This window comes from Triticum aestivum, chromosome 2D (assembly GCF_018294505.1).
Source record: "Triticum aestivum cultivar Chinese Spring chromosome 2D, IWGSC CS RefSeq v2.1, whole genome shotgun sequence".
Taxonomy (NCBI): Eukaryota; Viridiplantae; Streptophyta; class Magnoliopsida; order Poales; family Poaceae; genus Triticum; species Triticum aestivum.
The window spans coordinates 589,285,076-589,294,972 of NC_057799.1; the positions used below are offsets into that span (position 1 = coordinate 589,285,076).

The 9,897-nt window shown below is 40.2% G+C and overlaps 1 long non-coding RNA gene and 1 pseudogene across 1 annotated transcript; both read right to left on the bottom strand.

Annotated features, from left to right (window-relative positions):
* Nucleotides 1–526: 526 nt before the first annotated feature.
* On the bottom strand, nucleotides 527–4,626 carry LOC123054750 (uncharacterized). Its single transcript, XR_006426317.1, has 3 exons — nucleotides 4,495–4,626; nucleotides 4,276–4,408; nucleotides 527–954 (listed from the first exon to the last, which is right to left on the bottom strand). It is a non-coding gene; the product is annotated as an uncharacterized lncRNA (long non-coding RNA).
* Nucleotides 4,627–5,085: 459 nt separating this feature from the next.
* On the bottom strand, nucleotides 5,086–8,849 carry LOC123055987 (G-type lectin S-receptor-like serine/threonine-protein kinase B120; annotated as a pseudogene).
* Between the last annotated feature and the right edge of the window lie 1,048 nt (nucleotides 8,850–9,897).

Sequence of the window (9,897 nt, forward strand, 5' to 3'; positions counted from 1 at the left end):
GTGACGTTATCAGGCGTCGTGGTGTCGTCGATGGCAGAGAGGCCGGGCAAGGTGGTGCAGCAGTACAACACTGAAGATGGATTGGTGGCAGGTGGCTGCGGCGGCCTCATACCCGGCAGGCGTCCTGGTTGAGGAGTGCGCCGGACTGGTAGGTGCCCCATACCCGGCAGGCGTCCTGGTTGGGACCTCAGGTCTTAGATGTTTAGATTTGGCTGCGATGTCTGTTTGGTATTAGGCCCAGACTATCAGCGCCCCTTCATCAATTGGATAGGAGTAGCGACAGTTATTGCTTAGACGGTGGCTTTAGTCTTACTGTTGTATGACTTTGTAAGGTCTTGTGAGAATAATTAATAAAGTGGCCGTATGCATCGCCCAAATGCAGAGGCCGGGGGTCTCCTCCTTTTCTAAAAAAAAACTAAAGAGTTCAGTTTAATATCCACCGAAAAATGCACTGTAAAAATCTTTATGTCCACTAAGAATTACAATGTAAAATCCACTAAAATTACACTAAGATTTGCACTGTAAATACCGCTAAAAATATACTAACAATCCAAATAATTTGTACTAAATAATTACACTAAGCATTTAAGTGGAAATCCACTAAGAAAAACACTGTAAATCCAGTAGGAACTGCAGTGTAAATCCACTTAGAATTACACTGTAAATCTACTTAGAATTACAGTGAAATCCACTAAAAACCACTGTAAATACAGTAGGAATTATAGTGTAAATCCACTTAGAATTACACTGGAATCCACTAAGAAAAACACTGTAAGTCCAGTAGGAATTACACCATAAATCCATTAAGAAAATGCACCATAAACACACCAGCAGAGAGGGCAATTCCTCCATGATCTGGGACACAAATCTGGCTGGAGATGCAGAAAAAACACAGGTAAACACCCAACTCTTATGCATTCACTCCTCCAAGATCTCTCTCCTACCTCATGACATCTGAAAGAAAAACAAGCTCTCTGTGAGGATCATTCACATATGTTGAAGAGCACAACTTAACAGAAAAAGATTAGAACACAGGCAGAAAAGATAGCATGAAGCAGGAGAAACCCTAGAAACAACTAGACTATGAACACACAAACTACTAGTCTATGGTCACAGGAATAACACCTTGGAACACTACATTCTGAAAACTAGTTGCAAAATTAGTGCTGTGAAATTCGCAGCTATAGCCACAACACTGGGCCAAAAAGAAGTTTGGGGATGAGAGGGGGCATGTTCAGGAAGCTATGAATTCCATTTAGGAAAAACTTGTTCAAACAAAAAGAGTAGTACTGCTGTAATTTCAGAAACTTTGATGCTGAGAAACTGTGCATTGTTCAGATACTTTTGATCATGTTTAGACACTTGTATCTGTGAACCTATGACTGTATTTTAGACATGGCAGATTAGATTTCAGTATAAAGCTGTGAATACATGACTGTATTTTAGAAACAATGGTACTGTACAAAGTTATAGTTCAAATTACTATGATCTGATACTAGTTCACAATGACTAATCTGCCATGAAAATTAACAGTGAAAATAAATGATCACAAAAAAGACTGAGGACAATCAGGTTAAGCACTGACACTAGTTGACACTAACAAAAGAAACTATATACTGAAATCAAATTATTGTGACTTGTTTGATCAATTTACTCTGACCTTCTCTATGTAATTACTCTGCATCCTACCTTGTAAATTACAAGCTCTGATTTGCACATAAATAGAAGAAATCAGAAACTTGTGTATGAAGAGACTACTAGAATTGACACAAATAACTCTGGTTTCAGAGACAAAACTGTACAAAAATCCTTGCCAATGACTTGCAACATGCTTTACTGCATTTCTGATCTACTTGTTGCACCCTACATATGCATAAACATACATACATGCAAAAAAGGACAAATGGGGACAGCAGAAATGCTCTTGTTTATTCTACAACACTTCATTACTTATACTTTCTGAAAACATTGAGTGCAGGTGCCTGCAATCGAATCAGATGCAATGGAATATAGCATCAAAGGGCAGTCACCGTATCTCGAAGAGAGTATGACAAATGGACTATTCAAAAGGGGAGTGGGGGCTAAATTCAGGGCAACAAGCTTCCTAAGAGAGTATGACAGGCTAATAGAAGTCATTCATGACAGGGAGCAAGAATGTGATCACTTGTCTAGAAGCAAAAAGGATGCACACAAGAAGTTCTGGTCCAAATACAGTTTAGAAAGACAAGTGCATGAGCTCTACAATATTCGCATCTTCAGGAAGTTCCAAAAGAAAATGGAAGATACAACGAGGCTGCATGTGTTTGAGCTTGAAAAAGGAAAAAACCTACATGGTTTATCAAGCTGAGACCTAGCATTCGAAAGGAACTAAGAAGAAGAAAGTTCCTAGTACAGATAGATTTGATGCAAGAGAAGTACTCATGCATGATGCATCTGCTGCGCATTTCACAAGGATGGAATCCTATCCTGACACATACTCAGAGTGTTGATCCAATTGAACGTAGAGAGGATACCAGACAAGTATATCATAGACAGATGGAGGAAAAATGATCACATGATACACTCAACCAAGCCTCCTCCCATTTTTGATGGAAACTCAACACTGATGTACAATGTGCTGCAAAGGAAACTCGTCTATGTGGCTTCTCTGAACAATTTACACTACCATCAGGTGAAATAACAAGGGGTCCCTGCCCACAAGCCTTACATGACATAAATGTGATAAAAAAATTTACAGTAGAATTACACTGCAATTTAGCTTGGAAAAATACAGTACATAGACTGCAGGAACAAAAATTCAGGTTAATTACACTTAACACACAGGTTAAACACTGAGTGTAATTACATTGCAAATTACACTGAATTTACAGTGTAATTACACTGCAATTTAGACTGCAAGATTTTAGTACATAGACTGTAACTACAAAAAAATAGGTTAATTACACTGAAAATTACAGTGTATTTACATTGCAAATTAGACTTGAAAGTTTCAGTGCATAGACTGTAAGTACAAAAATTCAGGTTAGTTACACATAATAAACAGATTAAAGTGTAATTACACTGCATGTTAGACCGAAAAATTCCAGTACATAGGCTGTAAGTACAAAAATTACAGGTTAGCTACACTAATTTATAGTGTAAATTAATGGTGGGGTTAAGCCCTTGTTCAGTTTAACACAGATTGGAGGTTACAAGAAACAAAATTACAGTGAGAGAAGTCTATATACCTGAACCAACAGTAAAAAATATCACTGTAAATTTGAACTGAAAACAACATTTGTGCTAATACATTTACACTAGACTAAAAAATGAAACTATACTGAAAATCCACTCAAAATTACACTAGAAATTACAGTCCGAAACACTGAAACTACAACAGAATTTTTTTTCAGACCAACACGTACACATCACGAGACTCAACCGACTAGGAGATTCAACATTTGCATGCCTACATCTATCATCATTAAATTATTTTCTCTATGTACTGAAAAATTCAGTTAATGTACCACCATGTAAACAAAAGTATAAAACAATGGAAGCACACAATTCAGTTAAATGTACCACCATCTACACTGTAAGTTACACAGAGATATCAGTGAAATTTAAATAGAGATATCACTATAGTACAGACCAAACAACTGTTGCTTAATTGAAGAAATTCAGTCCAGAATAAAACCTAAATAATACATTTACACTTGCCATTTACAGTGAAAAACCAGTGTAAGATAGACTACTATAGACTGAAACTATAGTAGAGATATCACTGTAAAATTAAACCAAACATTACACTTACAATGGCCATTCACTAGCCAAACAGCTGTTACTTAATTACAGTGAAATCCACTCAAAATTATACTGCAGTAGTACAGACCAAATAACTATTACTTCACTGAAGAAATTCAGTCCAGAATCAAACAACAGGTGAAAAGCGGAGTAACCATACATCCACATCAGAAATTACACTAGAAAACCACAAATGTACATTAAAAACAGGCTAGACCAGACAAACATCAAGCTACCACACTAGCAGCCGCCAATGGATCAACACCGCCAATTCAAAGCCCGCCACAGGAAAACTACATCTACATTCGGAAGAAGAAATCAAAATAGACAAGAGGGATCCACCGCTAAATTTACATGTGCAACAAAAAACACCACACACGACAAATGCAAGCAGACGAATACAACAAGACAATCAACCAGATCTAGCAAATCGCACAGAAAAATGAAAGGGAAAATGAAAAAGGGGGGAGGGGGTGCTTGCAAACCAACAACCTCAGGTAGGGGACGGGGGGAGAGACGCAGGGCTTGCGGACCACCACGAAAGAAGGAGCGTCACGAATCAAACGACCCGAGAAGAAACCGCAGCCAAATCGCCATGGCGTCGACTTGGCCTCTCCCGCTCTCCCTGACAAGAACAAAGGTGAATCAAATCAGAGCGCGAGCTTGGAGATAAGCAACCAGGAGAGGAGGGGGAAGAACCGCGGGCCTGACCACCAAAGCGCCTCGAGAGATCAGCGAGTGAGGCCTCCAACCGAAATCGCCATGCCTCTCTGCCTCCGAGCTCTCGCCGCTAGAAATGGGGAATGATCCAGTCAAAGGCAGCTACAGGGGGAGAAAAGGAAAAATTCAAAATAAAAGGGACATGTCGACCAGGAGACGCGACCCGCGATATTAACGGGTCTCCCGGAACAGTGCGCGGGCCCGATAACAACCAAAAACAACCCGCGCGCTGGGGAAGGAAAGAAGTGCACGAGTCTCAACAGAGGGATCGAACGAACGAGAAAACGGATGAAAGCGAATTGTTTTCATCCGGATCCGGATGAAAATTAGCAATCCCGTTTATCAACAGAACAAAAGGTACTATACATTTAGTACGGCATATTGAGTTGCAGGGCATGGGTAGGGATGAGGACGGTTCCCCCTCTGTTATTCACAACTTTTCTCATATAATAAACTCATACGGAGTACAAGTAATTGTAAATAACCACATAAAAAATCAGTTTACGGAGAGCAAGCCATAAAGTATACAATTAAGTTGTACTAAGATCTGCATATACTAACGGCCATCAACTGTTGTGATACTCACTGCATTCGTAGAGTTTGTTGTAATCTCCCTTCCTTCTTCGCCTGCACAAGTACTTAGAGCAAAGTATGCAGGTTGCTTTGGAGCTAGAAGCGGTGTGGTTTCGTTCTCTAACATGAACATAACCGATGACATAAGTGGCCTATCCCTAGCACGGTCCTGAACACACAAGAGTCCCACATGAATACAACGCAGAACTTCATGAACTCGGCAACTTGCAACAAAGGAAGAGTCCACAAGTTCAATTGCGTTTCCATCTTCCCACAATCTCCATGCCTGAGCAATAGAATGAGGTCAACATCAAGTTACTAACTGTTCTGCTGGGAAAGTGGGGAGGTGGAGATTGAAAATATCTTATAATCATACTTACATAAGTGATAAGGCTAGAAAAGTTTGTTACGAGCTGAGGTGAATTGATCTTCAAGCCTCTGACAATCTCTAAGAGAAGAACACCGAAGCTATATGTGTCTGATTTTACAGAAAAAGCACCTCCCATCGCATATTCAGGTGACATGTAACCACTGTTTAAACATTAAACAAGTCAAGGAATCCGCAAAATGAATTATAACAAACCATAAAATAGCAATGTCGAGGGTTTGTTGGTTAACAATTACTTACTATGTGCCAACGACCCGGGTAGTGTTTGCTTGGTTTTGGTTTGTAGCGAAAATTCTTGCCATACCAAAATCTGAAATTTTGGGAGTCATTTCCGTGTCCAACAAGATGTTGCTTGGTTTGAGATCCCTGTGAATTATTGTTAATCTTGAATCTTGATGGAGATAAAGAAGACCTCTTGCTATCCCTTTAATTAATTTGAACCGTGTTGACCAATCAAGCACATGTTTCCGCGAAGCATCTTTCATGTTTAATATGAGATGAAGCTTGTCAACATGAATATCGCTTTGGTTAATTTAAAGAACTTTTTGATGTGCATTCAATAAAAGAAAGAAGGGATATACCGAAAAGAAAAACATCCAAGCTTTTGTTAGGTAAGTATTCGTAGATCAGTAACTTCTCATCTTCATGAATGCACGATCCAAGAAGTCTGACTAGGTTCTTGTGCTGCAGCTTCGCAATTAGAATTACTTCATTTTTGAACTCCACTATACCTTGTCCGGAACTCTGACTAAGCCTCTTTACAGCAACCTCATTTCCACCTTCCAGTGTGCCCTACATGAGCGCATTCTTTTCACTTGAGCAAGTTGAAAACCGACCTTTTTTTACTTCTAAAGTCACCCTTTCATGGGTTTTGTGCACGAGTAGGTAGATGGTATGACACCAAAGACCAATAAGGATACGCTCTGCAGGTTATCATTTCCACAACTGTTTTATTTAACAAAAAGTATACTTTAGCCCCTTTTAATTCTGATCCCACGAGATATTATTCAAATCTGAAGAAAAAAAATCTGTTATGCCCTTGAAAACCACGCTGATTTTGGACTATGTGGCATCAACATGGACATATATTTCAGTAATTACATATTACTAATAGGCTATCTTCACTAGCCAATTTCTCTCAACATGTCAACTGAACATGCAACCATGCATAGGAAACAGCCGACGTCAACATGCAACCGTGCATGAAAAAAATGCTCCATTCTATTATGCTACTTATTTTCAATAACCCAATCCTATATAGTATTACTAAATAGGTGATCCCCACTAACCTATTTCTCAATAATTTTATAGTTAGATAAAAATGATTCAAGAGTCAAGGGTGTTTTAGGAGTCAGACAACGATTGAAGTGTAAAATATGTTTGTTTGGTCTTCTGTCAAAACACATTCTAATCACCACTATCTATTACCTTGTAAACGTTGCCAAAACCTCCCCGTCCAAGTAAGTTGGAATCAGCGAAAAAATTTGTTGCTTAAAGGATGTCTCCATAGCTAACAAATGGAAATTCTGTATGTTTGCCTTCGAGATTGTTGAATGTGCTAAAGTATCCATGCGACAGTCTCTTCTGCTTTTCCTTCTTTCGCAATTTGCCTGCTTGTTAGGACATCAATTATTTTTCTTAACATTTACACTTGTGTCATATGTAAAATAAGAGGACATTTGTTACTCTACCTCTGTATTTGCACATCCAGACAAGGCCTAGGCATGTTAGTACCAACAGGCATGCTGTAATTAGGATTGTAATCTTTACTAAACTGATCTCCTTGTCAACTGCATAAATGCAACAAACCAAAAATTTGGAATTTACATGCATAAATGCCATGGTGGGTCTGTGGAACTACACCAAGTGCGTAGACTAACACAATTTAGCTAACTGCGCTACCGCAGCTTGTGGTAAATTAAGAATTTGATCTTGCAAACATGCTCCTGTAGAAACTACCGCTCCAAACTAAATAATTATTTGGCTAGTGTCAGTTTGCAGTAACTGGCTATTTCCTTATGGACAAGCTAAGACATGAAATCTGAAAAGAAATGTAAACGCATTCAAAACTGAATGCTCGACGTAATTGAAAAGCATATCTATTGCATTTGTAAATAATGTTGAAACGAATTGCCAGTTTGTTAAAAAGGATGTTCCATATTACTTTCTCATGTTACTGAAAAGGTGACGTTTTGGATATGGAATTTCAAAATTTTAGTTGTTGATACCATTCAAAAAATTTAGATTAGGTACTTCAAAATTATATGCCTAAATTTTCTCCAGACATTACTTCTATAGTAATGTAATCTTGTTGGGTTTAGTACATATGTTAAAGTAGGAAACAATGTTCACATTTAGATTACCATGTCATCATTCAAAATATCATGTCGATGTGATGGGAAAATTAGATGGACACACTTGAATAATTAGTCATAAGCAGTACTGTCATATAACTAATGCAACATTTTATAATCTGGGTATTTTCATGAGAAATCATATGTCCAGAGGCTCACTTTGTGAATATTGGTGTTAATTTGAAGAGTTCATGCTATTTACATGGGAAGAAAGGAGGACATGGAACAATACCAGGAGAATCAGCAAGCCGTAAGTACAGGCTCTCACCGCCTGTGGTTGCCTTCCCAATGTCGACAAGCTCCCCTGACCAAACCAAGCACCTTGACGGGTCAGCCATGGCAATGGCCCCGTTGCTCAAGTTAGCATAAGTGTAAGCTGTGCATGAGCAGTTGCTCCTGCACTCAGACTCGCACTCATCTAAGCTTCTGTTGTGTAGATGCAAGAACTTGTCAGGAACATTCATCCCAGGCAAGGCCATGAAACGACTTTGATTGCCGCATTTCAACGCTTGCTTTCTCCGGCATCCATTAGAAAAGTTTGCATCATCGACAGTCTCAAACCCCTCAAGACAATGGCAAGCCGGGACCGTTTGAGTCAAGTCACAGTAACTGAATGGGCCACACGAGGCATAGAGCTCGCATGCGGCAGTGGGCCATCCACCGCTGAGTGCCCATGATGACGAGTGATTCTTCCATGCTAGAGATTTGTATTTACCAGTGTAGTCAAGCGTGATGCGTGTGTACACCGAGTTGTCGGAGATTGCGTACGTGAAGTAGAACTCGTCTCCAGAGTTTACAATCATCTGGTAAAGGATGGAGCTGGTGTTGGTTAGATATGCGCCACCGGACACTGACACACCGTTCCAAACAGCACGGCAGTATGGCCTAGTTTTGTTCCAAATGACAAGCTGAAGGTCTGGGGCGCTAGGATCGCCGCTGTATGAGAAGTCCCCAGAAGATGGATCATCCGGCCCCTTCCAAGCAACAAGCCGTGTGACGACCTGTGCCTTGTGGCTCACCAAAAACCTCATGCCTGCAAGGATTGTGTCGGTTGGGTGATCAAAACTCTGCCATATGTCAGTGTCACTTGGCAACCGGAGAACAAAGTTCCCAGAGTTGCTTAGCTCTGCGTAAGCTCCTGGCGCTCCAGCAGTGTTATTGCTTGGTGTCATCCAAATATTGTGGCCCCCGGAGTCAGACAATACCATTTGAGAGTTGTTGGTGGTGATGAGCTTCGCGGACAAAGTGTTGGTGATTGGGTTGTCTCCACTAGTAGAAAAAGGGTCATCTGTCCCGCTTGGTAAGGGCCTTTTGTCCCGGTTGTTGAACTGGGACTAAAGGGTTTTTACTAATGCCCTAGCCCTTTAGTCCCGGTTCTTACACGAATCGGGACAGATGGGCCTCCACGTGGCCGGTGCGGCGAGTCCAGGCAGGAGGGCCTTTGGTCCCGGTTGGTGGCACTAACCGGGACCAATAGGCATCCACGCGTCAGCATTTCAGGGGCTGGGGTTTTTGTTTTTTTTTGAAAGGGGGAGTTGGGGGTTTTGGGGGGTTATATTAGGTGTTTCATATATTGTGTTAGCTAGCTAATTAATAGAGAGAAGTGTCCTCTCTTATCTCCGTGCTTGGTCGACGCTACGTACTATATACGTATAGAGAGGACTAGACACGCTAACTAGTAAGCAAATGAAGGAAACAGAAGATCGTCATGAACATATATATATATGCATACAGAGAGAAGTGATATCGACCACCTCTCCTTCTCCGAGAGATTGGTCGAACAACAAGTTCTTGTATATCTATCCGACACTACCGGCTACATATATACAATAATTATCTCTTACAATATAATCTCCTAATTATATATGAACACAGGGTCCACATAGTATTCTCCGTTTTCAGCGATCACGTGGTCAAGGAAGAATGCCGTCAATTCCTCTTGAATTGCTCGCATACGATCTGGTGGTAGGAGTTCATCCCGCATCTGAAAGATCTAATTTGAAGAAGGGGTCAATACATATATATATATATGAATAAATGAAACTCAACACAAATGATGGTAATAAAATAAAATTGTGA